Source organism: Balaenoptera physalus, assembly GCF_965194825.1.
Source record: "Balaenoptera physalus genome assembly, chromosome: 11".
Classification (NCBI taxonomy): domain Eukaryota; kingdom Metazoa; phylum Chordata; class Mammalia; order Artiodactyla; family Balaenopteridae; genus Balaenoptera; species Balaenoptera physalus.
In genome coordinates this window covers 25,612,736-25,633,221 of record NC_138896.1, presented here as the reverse complement: position 1 = coordinate 25,633,221, position 20,486 = coordinate 25,612,736, and the positions used below count along the sequence as shown (strand labels likewise).

Sequence of the window (20,486 nt, the reverse complement as noted above, 5' to 3'; positions counted from 1 at the left end):
AAAAAGAAGAAAAGATTGTGTATTATATATAGTAAGGGTAAACATTGCTTTGTAAATCATTTGTTTTAGTTACATGTGTGTTTATATATATAGTCAAAATGTTAAAAATGCACATAATATACATATATTTATATATCATATAATGTTTAACTATATATTATAGCTAATATATATGCACTATAAAATTATACACTATATATTATAAAATATAATATGTATAAAGTAATATATATAATTTATAATTAAAATGTGTATATGTAATATACGTGTATTTTTTACATTATGACCCTACATATATGTACATACACACATATAACTAGAAGATAAGTTTTACAAAACAATACATACCCTTATTATGTGTAATATGCTATCTTTTTTTTGTTCCATTCATTCTTTTTATTTTATTTTATTTCGTTTTATATCTTTACTGGCATTGATTTACAACATTCATTCTTTTTAAAAATGCTAGTTGTGGTCAAAAAGTTTCTCTCTTCACAAGAGTGAAAAATGAGATTGCTTTGCCGCTCTGAGCCGCAGTCGCTGTAGATACAGGGGGTTCGAGATGTTCTGTGCCGTGAGGAGGGCAGATGGGGGAGTAGGGGCAGAGCAGGATGCCCTGGCTTGGTCTCCACAGCTTACGGTACCTCTGAGGCATAGGAACACAAAGTTGGCCTGAGGGCTGTAGTTTGCCAACCCCTGACTAGAGTAAGGTAGTTGCTAGTTACTGTTTGGGTGGTTTGAAGATGTCAGGACTGATGTCATTGTGATGATCTTTGTCTTTCCCTCATGGTCTCAAGATGGCTGCTTCAGCTCCAATCATAACATATGCATTCATGTCAGAAGAGAAAACTAAAAGGGACCATGACCGTCTCCTTTACTAACAGAAATTTTTCCAGAGCCAAGTCTAGCAGATTTTCTTTAAGTTGCATAGGCCAGAACAAGGTACATGGTTTCATTCTCAGGCAGATTCTCTCAAAATGGCAGTCATTATCCCAAAGGCAGCATTGAGTTTACATGGTCCTTGCTAAGCAGATGATGTAGAGAAAAAGTGTGTCTCTTTACTAGTGATTCCTGCTAGTCCCAGAGAAAACACCAAATGGTCCAGTTTGGGTTCCATATTCATCCCTGCTGCCAAGGGTTAGGAAACTCTGATTGGCCAGCCCGGATCCATTCCTGACCCACAGGCCAGGGAAAGTGGAGCGACGTGATTGTCAGCACCGCCATGCGAGGGAGGTTGAGCTTCTAACGGAAAAGATGCCAAGTAGAAACCGATCACCACTACAGAAGGGAGTTGATACACTGCTGCTAAATTGAATTGAGGTATCATTAAGAAGTTCTACTCAAGGTTTTAATGGATTTTTAAATGCTTTTATCCTGGCAGTATACAGAAATATATTTGATATACAGTATATATAGTATACAGTATATATTTGATAGTATTTGCCTTCAAGAAATGTACAGAGGCCTCCTTGGTGGCACAGTGGTTAAGAATCCGCCTGCCAATGCGGGGGACACGGGTTCGAGCCCTGGTCCGGGAAGATCCCACATGCTGCGGAGCAACTAAGCCTGTGCGCCACAACTACTGAGCCTGCGCTCTAGAGCCCGCGTGCCACAGCTACTGAAGCCCGTGCGCCTAAAGCCCGCGCTCCGCGACAAGAGAAGCCACCTCAGTGAGGAGCCCGGGCACCGCAACGAAGAGTAGCCCCCGCTCGCAGCAACTAGAGAAAGCCCGCATGCAGCAGCGAAGACCCAACAAATAAATATGTTCTAAATATCACGTAGACTAAGGATGAACCAAATCCAAATTCCTCTTGAGACGGGTCTAACTGGCAAAGCTTGGGTCAGGTTCCTTTTCCTGGACCATATACCTGTGACCGGGATGGTTTCATCATATTGGGAAAAAAATAGCCGCTGGGAGCCTGTTGCTCTTACAATGTGGATGATAGCACAGGAACAATATTGGAAATACTTAACAATTGGTGTGAGATGGGCTTCAGTGATTGAGAATGGACACCAGCCATAGAGAATCAGTGCAGCTGGACCAGTCTAGCCTGGGATGGGGAAAGAAGAGGACAAGTTCCCAGCAAATGGAAAATAATCATGAACTGGGCTGTTAATCCAAGAGTGGTCTGTCCAGAGTCTATGAAAAAATATTCAAGCCCATGTTAAAAACAAAGTAATAGTGTTCCTGGAATTTTTTTTTTTTTTTTTTTAGCAAGTTAGAGGGATTATTTAAGTGCCATTTTGGTTTCTATTAGCACAACAGTGTGCCAAGTGTTGCAAACAATGAAAGAAAAATATAGCACAGGACACTCCCTACCCTCTGCCTTCAGGAGCTTTCATTCGAGACAGGAAAAATTTACAGAACCAGGCATTAATTGTACAGGGCGCACAGTGAGTGCCCTGGGAATCAGAGAGAGGAGAGCTCCCTGTGGACCAGAGAGTCAGGGACACCGTCGGGGAGTGGCTGAGGACGCTTTCTATGTCTCCTTTCACCATAAAGATTTTCCAGATTCTATGGATTAATGAAGGGACCCCATCTGGACCTTTTTTTTTTTTTTTTTTTTTGGCTGCATTGTGTCTTCGTTGCTGCGCACGGGCTTTCTCTAGTTGCGGCAAGTGGGGGCTACTCTTTGTTGCGGTGCGCGGGCTTCTCATTGCGGTGGCTTCTCTTGTTGCAGAGCACAGGCTCCAGGGGCGCGGGCTTCAGTAGTTATGGCACGCAGGCTTAGTAGTTGTGGCGCACAGGCTTAGTTGCTCCGCGGCATGTGGGATCTTCCCGGACCAGGGCTTGAAACTGTGTCCCTGCATTGACAGGTGGATTCTTAACCACTGCGCCACCAGGGAAGTCCCCCCATGTGGACTTTGAAGGTTGTATTCAAAAGGTCCGAGGGAGCTTTTTATAAGTCAAGGATGGGACTGCGCTGGAACCTTTCTCAAGATGAAACACCAGCCTTCAGAATGAGGTACTGATGCATGCTACAGCATGGATGAACCTTGAAAACATTATGCTGCATGAAAGAAGGTAGGCACAAAAGCCACATATGGTATGTTTCCACTTACATGAAATAACCATGATAGGCAAATCCATAGAAACAGAAAGATAATTTGTGGTTGCCAGGGGCTGGAGGGAACGGGGAGTAACTCCTAACAGGTACAGGATTTCTTTTGAGGATGATGAAAATGTTCTGGAATTAGTCGTGACTATTGTACAACCTTGCAAACATACAAAACAAGTTTAACTGTATACTTCAAATTGATGGATTTTATGGTATGTGAATTATATCTCAATAAAACAAAAACAATACAATGACAAATTTTAAAAAACACCAGCCTTCTGATTATAAAAAGCTTCTTTCTCTTTGCTTCATTTGCTATACTTGTCCTACCTACACCTGTGTGTGAATGTCTGTTTATTCACTGACAGCTCCCTAATCTGTTACACCAGCCTAGGACTCCCCTGCAGCTGACACCTTCCTGGAGATCCCATAGGCACCTCAAACCCAACCTAATGAAAATAAAATTGCAGTGTTGGACCCTAACCTCTTTTTCTTCCTGTATTTCCTCCCTCAGTTGATAGCTCCCCTGACCATTCTGTCATTTAAGCCATCCATGTGTGAGTCATTCCTTATTCAATCATTTGTGTATCCATTCAGCAAATCTTTTTTAAAAACCTGTCACATATCAGACACAGGGCTCTGTGCTGGACACATAGCTGGGAATGAGACACACATGGTTCTGGCCCTTGTGGAGGACCCTGGGGAGACTAATCAATCATTCCAACACAGTGAGATGAGAACAATGGCCCGGGGGTACAGGGAGCCAACTCCTACCCCCAATTACTCACCAAATGCTATTGATTTTGCCTTCTAAGTACCTCTTGAATCTGGTGTTTGCTCCTCATTCAAAGCACCCTTGCCTTCCTTCAAGGCCTCATCAGCTGTCTACATGACCACAGCTGCTTTCTAACTGGTATCCTTGTCCCAGTTTCTCATGCCTCCAGCCTTGCTAGTCTCAAATCCTCCTCCCACCCTGCTGCCAGAAAGATCATTCAAAAACAAAACGCCTCCTCATGCAATTTCCTTATTTTTAATATTTTATCTCCTATAGTGACCCAACACACCTGAAGGCTATAACATGCTCCCATCAGAGCAAAGGCTAGAGTGACTTATGACATGAAGAGGGTTGACCCTCTTCCTCAACTCCGGTGGAGAATCATTGTGTAGTTCACATTCCTTCCCAGGACATACCATGTCCTTCATAAGGTGACCCCTGCTTACCTCTCCAATCTCACTACCATGGCTCCTCCCATGTGGTTGGAGGATGGATTTTCTTTCTCCAGTTTCTCCCAATCCCCATATTCTACTCATCACCAAGCTGAGAATGCTCCCCGAGGCAGAGACATTGATAGACTTATTATAAAAATTCATCAATTCTTTGTTGCCAGGTAGCTGAACAAAGGCCACATTAAAGTTCTGAAAATCTTTCAGATATTTGACCCTGAGGCCAGTTCATGGTCTCTATCCCGCACCCACTTGATTGAAGCCCCCATCCAGTCCAGCAGCAGAAGTGGACGGAACTGAGTGATTGACTACCTCCATAAGACTCAGCTCAAGAAGAGGAGGGACATTGGGCAGTGCAGGGAGAGGAAGAAACAAAAGAGTTTAAATGGACCAAGGAAAGGAGGCAGGAGAGGAGACAGAGACAGCCGGAAGAGGGGAGATGGCTCCCTGCCCTCGCTTCCTCTGGGAGTGGACCATGTGGCCGCTGGGCATGTTGACACTGAGCCCTGATGCAAGTTAAAGGAACTGTTTGGGTAAGAAGAGCTGCCCCCAAACATCTCTTCTCTTGAGGATTTTATACAAGTTGGAACATGCCCAAAGCAAAGAACTGCTTTTACTTTCTTTTATAATCCATGTGTGTTGATAGCTAGGAACACTAAAACTACTTGGTTGTGGATGGTACCATCGCATCCTTCCATTGAGGGGTGTGAGCAGGGGTCGCACCCATATGTTCCTACACTCTAGCCATCGCCATTCCCTGTAAACCGGGCTGTTGTGTGCCTCTGTGCTCTCGCACCTGCTGTTCCCTCAGCTTGGAATGCTTCCCTCCCATCTTATCTGCTTATTCGACCTCATCCTTCATGGCTCATCTTGGAGCTTTTGCTGACCCTCTTAACGCTAAAAAGCTATGTGACTAGCACCTATTCTGCTTTTTCCATAACATCCAGTGTGCCTCTCTTACAGCCCTTGTAACGCTGTATTGTAATTGTTTGTGTGTCCTTGCCACTAGATGGAGGTTGAGGGGTTGTATCATGTTCATCTCTTTATCTTTAGGTCTTAGCAAAGTGCTCTTAGCAATCTAGGTCATTTTCAATAAATAGTTTCTGAAGAGATGAAAGAATTAAGAACAGAATACTGCATATTGAATAATTGCCACATATCCCTTTGTCGCCAGACTAAATCTTATTTAGTATCCTCACAGCATCCTAATAAGGAGCTTCCCTTCTCACCTAAACAATTTGCTGATCCCCTTGTTAGAAGTGTAGAAGGGTCAGGGCTAATTGGATTTATCTAAACAGAAGATAGGGAGAAAAAGAGAGAGAGAGGGAAGAGAATGGTGGGGGCGGGGGGAGGGGAGAGACTTAAAGCAGCCAAGCCTCATCTTGCTGCAAAGTTTACTGGACTCAATCTCAATAAAATTGGATCAGCTGGCACAGTTGTCCTCCAGCCCTGATTTAATAGAGGGACAAGTGTTGAATGCACCATTAAAAGGGTATGTGGAAGGAAGGGATCCAAAGGAGCAGGTCAAAGGAGACAATCATGCCCATTAGTGGCTGTGAAGAGAAGGGACACATTGCCTATTGCACGCATGTCCCCTCCAAGAACCTCGGGTTCCTGGGATCTGAGCTCGCTGAGGCTGACCTCCCTGCCTCCTGCTCCTGTGGTACCACTGATGATGAAGTGACTGACACAGTTCATTGCTGCCTTGAGCAGGTTACCTCTTTTAACAACTATTTTAAAAAGAGAATAAAGATTCTCGTTTGTTGTTGTTATGAGCTCAGAAGCACAGTGCCCACAAAGCACCCTACAATTGCTATAATTAACTTTATTATATTTCTGTCCTGTAATAATCTACACTTAATTATAGTCCATGAGAATTATACTTAGATACAGAACAATGAACAACAGCCATTCATTTGTGTATTTATTTTATTAAGGCTATTTTTGAAAAATATTGAAAATTATAAAAAAGAAAATTAAGTTTTCTGGGAATATCGCTTTTTTTTTTTGTAGCGCATATATGTCTTTTTAAAAATTGGATCACTTCTTAGTAGAACCATAATATAAATGGATTTCAAAAACATTAAAAAAAAAAATGGATCACACTTCACTCTAACCTGCTTTGTTTTACTAAACCACAGAACTGCAGGAGCGTGTTTCTCTGTGCCATATAGCCCCTACAATTTTTGAAGACTGTACAGCCTTCCATCTCATGCACGGACCCTAGTTAATTTGGTCAGGCCTCCCTCAGTGGTTATATCTTATCCTAGGGACTACTTGCCTTGTAAGCTTCCTGCTAGAAACTTTGGTTGGCGTTGCCAGGATTCTAAGGCTCTGGTACAGACCCCCAGGCTGTCACATCATTCTTGGAGTCTCTCAGGAACATTTGGGGAGAAAGACCTAGTGAAGTTGGGTCCCACACATGAGTGGCTTTCAGATTCCTCCCTGTTGTCCTCAGAGCTGAAGGATCCCAGGTTGGTGGGAAGGGTAATCAGAGAAATAGAGAAATTCAACTTAATTGGGAGGTCGACGAAGGAGATTTTTGCTTTAGCTGGAACTCTTCTGGATGCCCCTTCTGTAGGCTGCATGCCTACAACTCAGTTTACTTCAGTTCAGTTCGTCACTTAAAAAAAAATAAAAAATTGAGTGGTCTTTTCTGCAGCACATCCTACTAGGGACCCAGAATTAACCCTGTTCATTATTTGTCCTTCTCTCTCCCCTTCTCCCAGATGGGAAAGCATTTCACCTCAATTACTTTTTCTTGTCGTCGTTTCCACGCCTAGGACACATCCCTTTCTAGTCCATTTCTAGATTGTTCTAGCATCCTCTAAGAGTTCTGGAGTAAATGATCGTGGACTCCTAGTCTAACTGAATTGCAAATATGCTAAGCATTCATGTTATTTGGTTCATTCATTCAACAATATTTTTCCAGCGTGTACTATGTGTTAGGTCACATGGATTTGGCAATTAATAGCATGTACATAAACCTTGCTCTCTAGAAGCTTACAGTCCAATGGAGGAGCTAAAGAAGTAAATGGGGAATTACAAAATGATGTAACGATGTAAGAGAAGTCAGCTTGGGATGCTATGTCTCAAAAAAAAAAAAAAGTTGCTATGTCTCATTACCCAGGTCCCTGAACTCATTCAGAGAGGCATAAATATGAACTGGAGAAGATTCCAACACTTATCTGTCCCATCCCAGTCTCATCTGGACAGGCCAGTTCTGCCCCCTAGCTCCCCCCTAAGCAGTGAAAAGAGACTCAGTAAACACCAGCTGAATTAAACTGGTCAATTGATGAAATGCTTTTTTTTTCTTTTTTAAATCATTAAAACTCTGAAACCAAACCAGAATCAAGCGTGAATAGTGCAATTGTTACTCTTCTTGTCCAAAATTGCCGTTTTCATTTTTCCATCCTATTTAAAGGAACTGAGAGCCAAGATAAGTCCTCCAGACAGAAATCAGCTAAAAAGCTATGGACTGAACACTGCCACTGCAGGGGATTCTGAGCTCCAGCTGTTCAACAGAGGATGGTGCATGGCTTTGCTCATCGGCCTAATTTAGATGACAGATGATTGACCAAAATGAGCCATCAGAGGGTATGTACCACCCCTAGCAACACACCAAAGAGGGAGTGGCAAAGTCCAAAGGTTCAACCTCAGTTTTCCATCCTGGGTAAATTCACATGGCTTTCTTTCTTTAGTAAATCTGAGAAATTTCCCTCCAAAATCTTCGTTTAGAACTCAGTCTGGATTGAATTGGAGTTGGGCAGACTGAAAAACATTTACTTCTCAAAACTTTTGATATCAGTCTTTGAAGTTCAATTTTTCTGATTTTCCCCATCCCCTACACCCACGCACTCCTACCCCAGGATATAATGATTAAGAATCAGGAGCAAAGTGAATGGAAGAAACACAGTTTTCAGGACCTTTGAAGAGGGGAGCCATTGGGGCTTTTTACTCTGAGGCTTTTTAGTTGCAAATTTCTACTGAAGAGTAAGAAAAGGCCTCATATTTTAATATCCACATGTTTATTTGCCTTTAAATTACCATTTACAATCACATACTGTAATTGTAAATGGTAATTTACAATTGATCCAATTGATCCAATTACATACTGTATGTCTTAAATTTAAGTCTCATTTAGGAACAAATGTTAAAATTAACCCTTGTACACATCAAATGTTGCTGGCATTTAGCAATTCATGTTATTTTATTAATAATATGAAGGTTTTCTGTTTGGTCACTTTATCATTCATTTTTTTCAGTTTGCCATTGGTTAGTCTTCAACCAGGAACTAGTTACCTAGAGGGGAGATCAGATGCAATGCCACACAACCGCAAACGTGCTCAGGTTTACTGAGGTCCCAGGAGCAATTTCTGCATCTTGTCTCTCTTGTCTACCTGTGTTAATTGGTTTGCTCCCAGAATTGTTAATTAATAGTTATTATTAAGAAATAAAAGGGAAAAAATAGGGGCTTCCCTGGTGGCACAGTGGTTAAGGATTCGCCTACCAATGCAGGCGACACGGGTTCGAGCCCTGGTCCAGGAAGATCCCACATGCCGCGGAGCAACTGAGCCCATGTGCCACAACTACTGAGCCTGCACTCTAGAGCCCGCGTGCCACAACTACTGAGCCCACGTGCCACAACTACTGAATCCCGGGCACCTAGAGCCCATGCTCCGCTACAAGAGAAGCCACCGCAGTGAGAAGCCCATGCACTGCAACGAAGAGTAGCCCTCGCTCACCACAACTAGAGAAAGCCTGCGTGCAGCAACGGAGACCCAATGCAGCCAAAAATAAATAAATAAATTTATTTTAAAAAAAGAAAAAGAAATAAAAGGGAAAAAATTAAAAGGAATGAACCACACCAGATGAAATCAAGCTAGCCTTTAATGAAACTTATCATTCCACCATTAAATGAGATAACATAGACACACAATATAAGAAAATCGTTATTTTCATTTTCAATCTGATTCAACCATGGCTCATCAGCATCCTGTGTGTGAAATTGGTGAAATTAGTGTCATGGTCACTTTCCCAGTTGGCCAGATGGCAGGGAATATAAGTAGAAAAGCTAAGTATGGGCAGCTATCTGATGATGGAATGTTAAGGAATAGATAGATTTGACTTAAGGGTTTGCCAGCTAAAGAGTGTTTGTCACCATCAAGTTCTACAAAAATCAAGTCAGGACTTCCCTGGCGGTCCAGTGGTTAAAACTCTGTGCTTCCACTGCAGGGAACGTGGGTTCAATCCCTGGTGGGGGAACTAAGATCCCACGTGCCATCCATCACGGCCAAAAAAAAAAAAAAATCAAGTCAGTAGCCACTGCAGTCACTGACCCATGCAGTACAAGTTGAAAGGAATTCAGGGCACTCTGTGCTCTGGGAAAACTGGCAGAACGGGTCCTCAGATAGTTGGATGTTTTCAGGAGAAAATTTTATGAACTCAAATTCTTGTATCTTCTCATACTGTACTTAGAAAAGCACTAAAACCATTAACTAAGATACCTGTTCCTCGTGACTAGCAGCCCTTTCTCCGAGATGTGTGCTTGATTGCACATACCCTTTGCCAAAATCACATCGACACCGACCTCTTCAGAACAGTTCCTTGGAGCTATCTGAGAGGCTGTCTCCTGTACTATAGTCCTCAGTAAGTCCCCAAATAAAACTGAAACTCACATTATCTGTTTTTATTTCAGTTGACAGGCTAAAAATATACATCTTTAAGTTTCCCCAGTTCCTCCCATGCCATTCCCTACATCTTTCCTTCAAGTAGAATTGGATCGGGGATCCTATAAGCAACCACTTACATGAAACTATTGCCTTTTTACCCACATTTATCAAGCCCTTATTATGTGATAGGCACAATGCTGAGTGTCTAATGTGTGCCTTTCATTTAATTCTAGCAATAACTGCATGAAGTGGCTATGATTATTTCCATTTTACAAATAAGGAGCCTGAACCACAGAAAGATTAAGTAATTTACCAAAGGCTCTAAGTGGTGGGGCTGGGCCTCAGACTCAGAATGGTCTCACTTCCAAGACCACACTTCTAACCTCATCGCAAAGTGCCTCTCTTTTTCTCTGCCAACATCACAAAGAAGTCAATGGCCCTCAGTCTTTTGTTAGATGTGAAAAGAAAACAATAATAACTAGGGCTTTTAAACAGCTCTGTTTCTTGTGTAAGTTTTCACAAGTAGGTCTTGTAGTTGGTCTTCTTTTAGGATAGACCAGTATAAATGAGTATACCAGACATTCCAGGCAGATGGTTTAACTACATCACACTTCCATGTCTCCATGTTACAGTAAGGCTAACATTTCTTACCCCTTTCCTACTTTACATAAAATTATGAAGTTTAGGGATATGATGTCATCACTTGCACTTTGGACTTCTTGGAGAAACAATTCTATATAAACACACAATAGAAATGACAGAAAAACACTGTCAGTGTGGTATGTACACAGTATAAAATGGACCAAATTAATTCCTTAGAGCTTGGGACAAAAATAGCCCCTTAGTCTTGCATATCTAGTTTTTAATCATGTTGCATATGCCTGTTCTGTGGCTTTCAAGAGCAATCTGAAAGGGCGCTGTGTCTGATAGAATGTGGATTGCAGTAAGAGTTTAGCATTCTCCTTTTAGAGGAAACACTGCAATCCAAGATCTTGCCTCTTTCCAGCTTTTGAAAAACCACAAGTCAAAATTTTGTTGCCATATGAGAGTGTTGCATAGAGGGACATTAGTTATGAATTTCTATGTACTAGAGGCTATTCTGTCTTTTGTGGATAAAAAAAAATTAATCAATAATTAATCTAAAAAAGAAATGGAAAATTTTATTTGAGCCAACCTGAGCATTATAACCCAGGGGACAGTCTCTCAGAGAGCTCTGAGGACTATTCTGAAGAGGTAAAGGGGGAGGCCAGTATAGATGTGATTTTGGAGAAGGGGGTACGTGCAATCAAGCACGAATCTTGGTAGAGATGACTGCTGTTCGCAAGGAACACGTATCTTAGTTAATGGTTTTAGTGCTCCTCTAAGTATGGGAAGATGCAAAAAACTGGATTCATAAAATTCTCTCCTGAAAATATCTAACTACCTGAGGGCCAGTTCTGTCAGTTTTCCCGCAGCACAAAATGCCTCATCCTGATCTTCGCCCTGAATTCCTTTCAGGGTGTTCTGCATAGGTCAGCGACTGCAGTGGCCAATGACTTGTTCCTTGTAGAAATGGATGGTGGGCAACATTCTTCGTCTTACACTCCCTTCCCTTTTAGTCTTAATTTCAGTCAACGTTTCGGAGGCATTTCGTGATCATTTTGTCCCACAGCGCTAGGGATGCTCATTCCCAGGTCAGGCGAGGATTTGGTTGATAAGCCACTCAATGTGCTATTACTGGACTAGGCCCTGTTAACAGTAGCCAAAAGCCTCTGGATCACCTGTCTTATATTCCGTTATGGTCCAGGAAATGGTTCCCTCTTGTTGCTTCTTCCCACATCTAGAGTTACTCTATTATAATCATTGATTTTGTAGAACTATATCTTTGATCAGTAGTTTCAAGTCGACTAATCATCATTAATTTTATTGGAGGCTCAGTCACACATTTGGTCATGCAAGAAACAATAATCCTGTACAATAGGCAGAATACAAGTAATATAGCTAGTAACGTTAACAAGGTCATAAGTATTTAAGTGAAGAGCTTCCATTAGGTGTGGCTCAGTATCTCCCCAGGTCATCTGACCAGTCTGCCAGTCTGCTCTGCATCAATAGCTGTCTTTAAGGGAAATGACATATTGTTATTGTATGTAAAGTTCACTAAAGACGTCTGCAGGTACAAGGTGAGTGGTGGGTCATTGTGACCCCTTAAGGATTGACAAAGGAATGTTATCTTCTAAGGAGTTACGTGGCTGGCATCCAAAGAACAACTGACATTTATGGTTGAGCAGGTATTTCTGCCATTGGGGAGTCTAGCTAATGCAGAATGCAGATGCACAATGACTGGTAGAGGGGAGGGAGGAGGCCAAAGGACAGAGAAGAAGGTTTATGCTTAAAGTTTTCTTGGCTTAAAATATGAATTTTATGTCATCCCTTTTACGAAAGATCCAAGAGCCTCTTATAATGACTCAAAAATAATAATAAGGTCACTCTTTTTTCCAGAGTTACCAAAGTGGGCCATCATCTCAGAGTAGGAAATGAAAGGGGCCAGTATGAGATCCAAGTAGATTTAAAAGGCATGAAGGATGTGAAAGTACTTAACACTACTGAACTGTATATTTTTTAAAATGGTTAAGGTGGTTAATTTTATATTATGCATATTTTACCACAATTAAAATGTTTTAAATTTTGTTATGTGTATTTAGCAAAGCAAATTTTATTTTTATTGTTACTTTTTGGTTTGATCTCAATTTTTTATTTTTATTTTTTTTAAAGGATAGTTACCTTTTTTTAAAATTAATTAATTTATTTATTTTTGGCTGTGTTGGGTCTTCGTTCCTGCGTGCAGGCTTTCTCTAGTTGTGGCGAGCGGGGGCTACTCTTCCTTGCGGTGCGTGAGCTTCTCAATGCAGTGGCATCTCTTGTTGTGGAGCACGGGCTCTAGGCGGGTGGGCTTCAGTAGTTGTGGCACGTGGCCTCAGTAGTTGTGGCGCACTGGCTTAGTTGCTCCGTGGCATGTGGGATCTTCCCCGACCAGGGCTCCAAACCCGTGTCCCCTGCGTTGGCAAGCGGATTCTTAACCGCTGAGCCACCGGGGAAGCCCGATCTCAATTTTTTAAATTGAAGTATAGTTGATTTACAATATTACATTAGTTTCAGGTGTACAGCATAGTGATTCAGTATTTTTGAAGAATATATTCTAAGTTATTACAAGATAATGGCTATAATTCCTTGTGCTATACAGTATATGCTCGTTGCTTATCTATTTTATACACAGTAGTTTGAATCTCTTAATCCCATAGGCCTATCTTGTTCCTCCTCTTCAGTAGCAAGTTTGTTTTCTATACCTGTGAGTCTGTTTCTGTTTTGCATATACATTTGCTTGTATTATTTTTTAGATTCCACATATAAGTGATTTCATACAGTATATAATGGAAAAGTGCCAGGTTTCAACAGACAAGAGTTGGGCCTGCCTGTCTCAGCAGAGTCATGAAATGAATTAAATGAATCTCTTAGAATAGCGCTGGTGTGGACCATCCTCCCAGGATCTGATGGGCTTCTCTTTTTTTCCAGATAATGAAGACTGCTTTTTTAACAGCAAAGCCAATTTGATTTGTTAATTGACGTGGCGCAGCAGGCGGGATCTTAATTCCCCGACCAGGGATCAAACCCGAGCGCCCTGCAGTGGAAGTGCGGAGTCTTAACTCCTGGACCGCCAGGGAAGTACCGATGCTCCTATATCTTAAGTGTATTTTTCTTATGGTAAAATATGGACAGCACTGTGGGTGGGGAGGACAAATCTGGGACCAAATGTGGAATTTCCTCTCCTGACCACCCCGCCCCCCTTGTGTAAGTAGGTCACTGTTATCGGTACCCGCTAGAAGAGACAGGAGTATAGTAAGAGGTGTGTTCCTGTGGTGCATAAGTCCTTCGAGGGTGTATCGCAGGGGTGTGAAAGTGTGTCTGCAATAGCCCTCCTGGGTGTGTCAAAACATGATTTCACAGGCAGAATGACCCTTAATGTGCAGATTCGGGTGGTGAGAGTAGATTGAATTCAGTCTTAGGATAAAAGATGAAGTTTGTTGTTTATTCCCCAGCCCGAAAGACTTCGGCAGTGCCCCCCTGGGGTGGGTCTTAGAAAGAACAGGGCAGCGGTAGACTCGTCTCTGTTTCTCCCGTCCCCTTGGGCTTTTAGCCGCCGAAAGGGGGCTGTGCGGACCTAACACCGGGCTGGAAGGAAGAGGCGTAAGTCAACTTCCTCGCCGGCGGCAACCGCGGCGGCTGTGGCCGCGCGGGTGTGCGCATCCCGCCCCCGGGTCGGGAAGGGGCGGAGCCGGGCGGAGCCCGCCCCCCGCGGTCCCCTCTTCCCTGCTGCTCCACTGAGAAGCGCCGGCCTCAGTCTCTGCCGCCTGCAGGAAGCTGGGAGCCGGGACCCCGGGCCGGGAGTGCGGGCTGGGCTGCGTGCACAGGCTCGGCCGCCGCTGCCGGTGAGTCCCGGGGCGGGCGGCGCGGAGCGGGGCGGGAGGCGCGTCAGGACCGGGCTGTTGGGGAGACCCCGGGCGCAAGCTCGGGGATGTCAGGCTCGAGACGTTGGGGAGCCCCAGACCCCAGCCCGGAGGAGCGTCGCGATGTGGAGAAACCCGAGCCCGGGGGCGGGGAGTCAGTGCCCCGGGGTTGGGGAGTCCGGGAGCCCTGAGGGCGAGGCGGCGGGTCAGGAAGGCGAAGTTGGGGCGTCCCGAAGCCCGAGCCTGGAGGGCTGAGCGGTCAGGATCCTGACGTTGGAGAGGTCCGGAGGAGTGCGGAATGAGGGGTGCCCTGTCGGCATTCTTGGGGCGCCCTCCTCCGGGCGGAGGGGAGCAGAACCCGGGAAGGGAGTGCGGAGAGAGGAAGCCCGAGGCGGGCGGGGCGGGAGGGGAGCCCGAGGGAGGGGAGCCCCGGAAAGCGTAGGGTGGGGCGAGGCGAGTGGCTTCTCTGGGGAAAGATGGAGGGGGCTTCTCCGAGAGGGCGGGCGCGGGAAGCGGAGTTGTGCGGGGAGCCTGGGGTTCTGTTCTGGAGGATAGGGGGTTGGAGGGCCGGAACGCCGCGGCGGGGGTCCAAGGTGGCGGGCTGAGGGGTGCGTCAGGGACTCAGGGAACATCTCGGCCTAGGGGACGCAACCTCCTCGGTGGAATGGGATCATGGCAATCTCGAGAGGGCACCCACTCGAGAGAGCAAGACGGGCCACCCCAGACGGGGGCAGGTTGGGACCCCGCACCAAGCGAGCTCGGGGAGTGTTGGGACCTTGGGCGGGGGGACCAGGGAGGGGCGAACCTCGCTGACCCCACGCGGGCACCGCAGCGCCCTGTGCATCTGTGGGCCCTCAGGCACAGACTCACAAAAGGGAGACCCGCGGGCCGGACAGGCTTTTGGTTGCATCTCGTATTTCTGAGCTGGGTTAGAAGTGATTTTGCCCAGGGATCCGATGAGAAGAGTATGGGCTTAAAAGAATAGTTCTGGAGTGAGTTTTCAAATGTACAGGTAAGCTCTACGTGTGTGTGTGTAATTTTTAGATGCACACGTGCTACTTGCTGCCCCCTCTCCTGTACTTTTGAGAGGCTGTTTCTGAGTAAAAACTGGAGGAAAATCAGGAAGGCGCTCTCATGCACACATACACACCCGAACCGCCCGCAAATGCATTGCATTCCACAGCCGAGTAAACTCGAGGAGTGTTGTGCAGTTTTGGATTGTTTCTTTTGGCGAGGGCTCCCTTTACTGGAGTTAATAGGAGTTACCTGCATGGAAGGTGGACTGCCCTTGACTGCCCTCTTAGGATGTGCACAGCCTATACCCACCCCTGAGCTGCTGCACCCTTGAACAGGTCACCCGGCAGGGCACTAGGCGGCTTAGGACCGCAGTGGATGGGCATTCTAGAGTCTTTCTGAAGATAAACAAACGACTCATACCCTGTCTGGTTTGTTTTTTTCTGTTGTTTGTCTTGGGTGCCTGGCTCCCTTTAATTAGTTAAATAATATTGACATCTTATATTAACATATCCTGTATGGTTAATTATGTGTTGTAATTAGTTTAATTATTTGATATAACAGCTAATTCTGGAAGACCCAGGGCCCTGGGAATCCTGTTAAGTGGATTTCTCCCTTAGAAGGTTCCTGGGCTTTAAGGGGCAGTGAGTGAGAGATGCCTCCCACTCCCTTTCTTTTCTGCTGTAGTTATAGGTCCATCTTCTGATGCACACTGAGATTTGAGCTTCCTGGGAGGACCAAAGATTTTTGGCAACTAGCATATGTTGGGCCCTTTTTTTTTTTCCCCTTCATGAAAAAGAAAGCTCTTCAGTAATTATGCAAGTTAATGGACGAGTGATCTATTCATTTCACAGGTATTATTTCAGGACAAGCTTTTCTTTTTTTTTCACCAGGGGGTGGTCAGAACCTTGAACCAAAATCTGCATTATTATTATTGCGTTAGCATATTTATCCACTTGGACTGTAGAGCTAGCTGATTCTTCCAATTCTTTATCCAGATGTTAGGATAAATACGCCAGTATTTATACATTCAAATAAATGCATGTTTCTCCCCTTCAGAAGCCTTGGCTTGGCCAGCTGTGTACTAATTCTAGTGATGCTGTCATTGCTGAGAATAATTTTGGAGCTCCTGCTTTGGAGTTGCCTTCAGAGCTGGCAACACGTTGACTGAATTGCCTCTGTGATGGCAAACCTTCTGAAGCTGGGAAACAGCCAAACACTGTGTGGAGCCAGCTGTGGTGGAGAATCGAGGTTGTAATAGGAAGTATGTCCATTAAGGTAATGAAAGTCTTCTTGAAGGACTAGCAGGTCTACAGGGGTCATCCAGTAAAGAGTATATGTATGTGTTTAGGACTGTAAAGTAGTTGCTTTGAAATGCAACCTTATTTGGATGTTTGTGCTCTGGTACGTGTGTAAAAACTGGCCCTATAGTACCTTGCTGTACCTTATGGCTTACTGGGCTGGAGAAAATAAGCCTTTTTTTTTCCCCTTCCATGTATTCTTTACCAGGCAGTTTCCATCCCTTTGCATTAAAGCAAGATGAACAAAAGACTTGTTTTTTCAGAAAAAAATGTAGTCAGAAAGTCACTTACCCCATGGGTCATTAATGCCTGGTACTTGAGTTTTTATGTGAAAGAATCTATATAGAATCAAGGGGAAGAGAATGATTTCTGAAAAGCCATTTCAGTTTTGGGATTCCATAGCACACAGCGTGAAAAATTAACATATCCCTTTTCTGCCATTGGTTCCATAAATTCCCAAGTTTTTTTCAGGTTGTTAACCCAAAGCTTCATATAGCCATGGCTTGCATCTTGATTTAGCTGTGATCTTGGACAAGTTATTCATCTCTTTTGGCCTCCGTTTTTCTACCCTAAAATGAAGATATAATGAGTAGGTACCTCATGGGCCTGTGATGAAGATGAAATAAGATTATGCATATAGAACCCTGAGGTCAGTGTCCCATACATAATCAGTGCTCCATAAAGTCTTGCTTGTTATTAATAGTGCTTATGGATAGTTTTCTATTAAAATTCCTTTTAAGCCATGTAGAAATTTATCATTTCCAAGTAATGACATTCCCTTTGGCTGGGCTTTGCAAATGAATATGTCAATGACAACACCTGGTTTTTACTCTCCTGGCCTCTCAGGAGTTTTTAAAGAGTCACGTTAACTGCAACCAGAGCTAGCTACTTTATTTTGAATTCTGATATTTTAAAAAAACGAACAGTCCTGTTTGGATTGTGTGTTAGGTATAAGAGTTTGGTCAAAAGCTGAAGGAAAATTGTTTAAAAGCTTCTCCTATAATTTTTTCCCTTGATCCAATAAAATATTATTCTAACGACATAGCTATAGTTTTCTTGGCATATATTGAAAGGGATGATTCTGGGGAACATTTGTTTCAGTTAAACTGGAGTTTTGTTTTGCTTTTTTTTAAATGATAGGGAGGAAGAACCTGGCACTATGTTCTCAGCTCTTCCATAAATATTGACTTTAATTTTTTGCAGATTTATGAATGAATGAATTTTATTAAAAATATTTGCATACAAATAATTTTATCTTAATTTTTAATCAAATGGTTCGGGGTTACTATGAAATAGAGGTTTCATGAAATGTTCGACATTTAGTGAGAGTTCTCTGTGTTTCAGCAAAGTTTGTTCAGGAGACAGAGGTATAAGAAACAGATTTCTTCCTCCAGAAGTTCACATAATGTGCTCTCTTAGGACAATGCATTGGCAAGAGTTTTTTTTCACCTAATGGCTTATAGGGCTAAAGATTAATATGGATTTCACTGCATGTTCATTTCCCTCAGTTTCTTGGAGAAGGTTAAATATATAGATCTCTCGATAGTGTTCATATTTTTTGACGTGGATTAGATCCTGATGTGCACTCAGATGCCATAAAAGGAGATAAGGGCTCTAAAAGTATTTAGTGTATTGTAAAGTGATACACAGTCTGCCTTCCCTGTGGGGGCTGGATGGGGGGGTGCCGCTCTGCATCCTCAGATTCAACCAACTGTGGATGGAAATGTCAACAAAAAAATTAATCCATAGTCGGGGATATATGTATATGTAAGCTGATTCACTTTGTTATAAAGCAGAAACTAACACACCATTGTAAAGCAATTATACTCCAATAAAGATGTTAAAAAAAAATTAATCCATAGTCAATCCGAGAAAGAAATGGAAAATTTTATTTGAGCCAACCTGAGGATTATAACCCAGGAGACAGTGTCTCAGAGAGCTCTGAGGGCTGTTCTGAAGAGGTAAAGGGGGAGACCAGTACAGATGTGATTTTGGAGAAGGGAGTACGTGCAGTCAAGCACGCATCTTGGTAGAGGTGACTGCTATTTGCGAGGAACAGGTACCTTAGTTAATGGTTTTAGTGCTCCTGGAAGTATGGGAAGATGCAGAAAACTGGATTCATAAAATTTTCTCCTGAAGATATCTAACTACCTGAGGGCCAGTTCTGTTAGTTTTCCTGCAGCACAAAATGCCTCATCCTGATCTTTGCCCTGAATCCCTCTCAGGGGGTACTACATAGGTCAGTGACTGCAGTGGCCAATGACTTGTTCCTTGTAGAAATGGATGGTGGGCAACATTTTTCGTCTTACAATCCCTTCCCTTTTAGTCTTAATTTCAGTCAAGGTTTGGGAGGCATTTCATGACCATTTTGTCCCACAGTGCTAGGAATGCTCATTCCCATGTCAGGCGAGGATTTGATTGATAAGCCACTCAATGTGCTATTACTGGACTAGGCCCTGTTAACAGTAGCCAAAAGCCTCTGGATCACCTGTCTTATATTCCGTTATGGTCCAGGAAATGGTTCCCTCTTGTTGCTTCTTCCCACATCTAGAGTTACACTATTATAATAATTGATTTTGTAGAACTATATCTTTGATCAGTTGTTTCAAGTCGACTAATCATCATTAATTTTATTGGAAGCTCAGTCACACATCTGGTCATGCAAGAAACAATAATCCTGTACAATAGGCAGAATACAAGTAATATAGCTAGTAGCATTAATAAGGTCATAAGCAAGTATTTAAGTGAAGAGCTTTCATTAGGTGTGGCCCAGTATCTCCCCAGGTCATCTCATCAGTCTGTTCTGCATTAATCGCTATCTTTAAGGGAAATGATATATTGGTATTGTACATAAAGCTCACCAAAGATGTCTGCAGGTATAAGGTGAGGGTGTGTTATTATGACCCCTTAAGGATTGACAAAGGAATGTTATCTTCTAAGGAGTTATGTGGCAGTCAGAAGAACAATTGATCTTTATGTTTGAACAGGTGTTTCTGCCACTGGGGAGTCTGGTTAATGCATAATGCAGATTCACAATGAATGGTAAAGGGGAGGGAGGAGGCCAAAGGGCAGAGAAAAATTTCATGTTTAAAATTTTGTCTTGCCTTAAACTGTGAATTGAAATAAACATCAGAAAATATTTAGGAAAAAAATTCCAGAAAATTCCAAAAAACAAAACTTGAATCTGCCATGCGCAGGTAACTACTTACATAGCATTTACTTTACATAGCATCTACATTGTATTTACAATTATTTTCATAACCTTTTCATTGTATTAGGTGTTATAAGTAATCTAGAGATGTTTTAAAGTATATGGGAGAATGTGGGTAGGTTACATGCAAATACTATGCCATTGTATATAATGGACTTGAGCCTCCACAGATTTTGGTATCTGAGGGGGGTCCTGGAACCAATCCCCCACAGATACTGAGGGATCACTGTATAACCATAGGATAGGGGGCTATTATTGTTGTTCCATACTTTCCCGGAGTGTTCTGATTATCACCTACATAGCGGTGTTTGGCCCTTGCTCTATCTCTCTTCTGAATGGTGGTTTACACCCAGAAAACAATACAGCAGCGTGGTTTAGACTAGAGCAGTGGTTCTTAATAAGGAGTAGGGGCTGTGTTTTTGCATCCCCCCGCCCCCCAACCCACCAGGACATTTGGCAATGTCTGGAGATGTTTTTGATTTTCACAGCTGGGAAGAGGAGAGATGTTACTGGCATCTAATGGG

General features: G+C 43.2%; 1 protein-coding gene and 1 long non-coding RNA gene across 5 annotated transcripts in view; both read left to right on the top strand.

Moving 5' to 3' along the window:
* The window catches only part of LOC309637332, a 58,858-nt gene extending 45,026 nt beyond the window's left edge, over positions 1-13,832 (top strand). The window contains exons 3-4 of the long non-coding RNA XR_014250479.1: positions 2,818-4,816; positions 7,708-13,832. This is a non-coding gene — a long non-coding RNA (uncharacterized lncRNA). The remainder of the gene's footprint in view (positions 1-2,817; positions 4,817-7,707) is intronic.
* Positions 13,833-13,834: 2 nt separating this feature from the next.
* The window catches only part of PAQR8 (progestin and adipoQ receptor family member 8), a 52,569-nt gene continuing 45,917 nt past the window's right edge, over positions 13,835-20,486 (top strand). For 3 of the 4 annotated variants that reach the window (XM_082411697.1, XM_082411699.1, XM_082411700.1), the window contains exon 1: positions 13,835-14,418. The gene's annotated coding sequence lies outside the window, so the exon portion shown is untranslated. Of the gene's footprint in view, positions 14,419-14,992; positions 17,401-20,486 lie in introns of those variants that run through there. The other variant, XM_082411698.1, reaches the window with a different exon arrangement.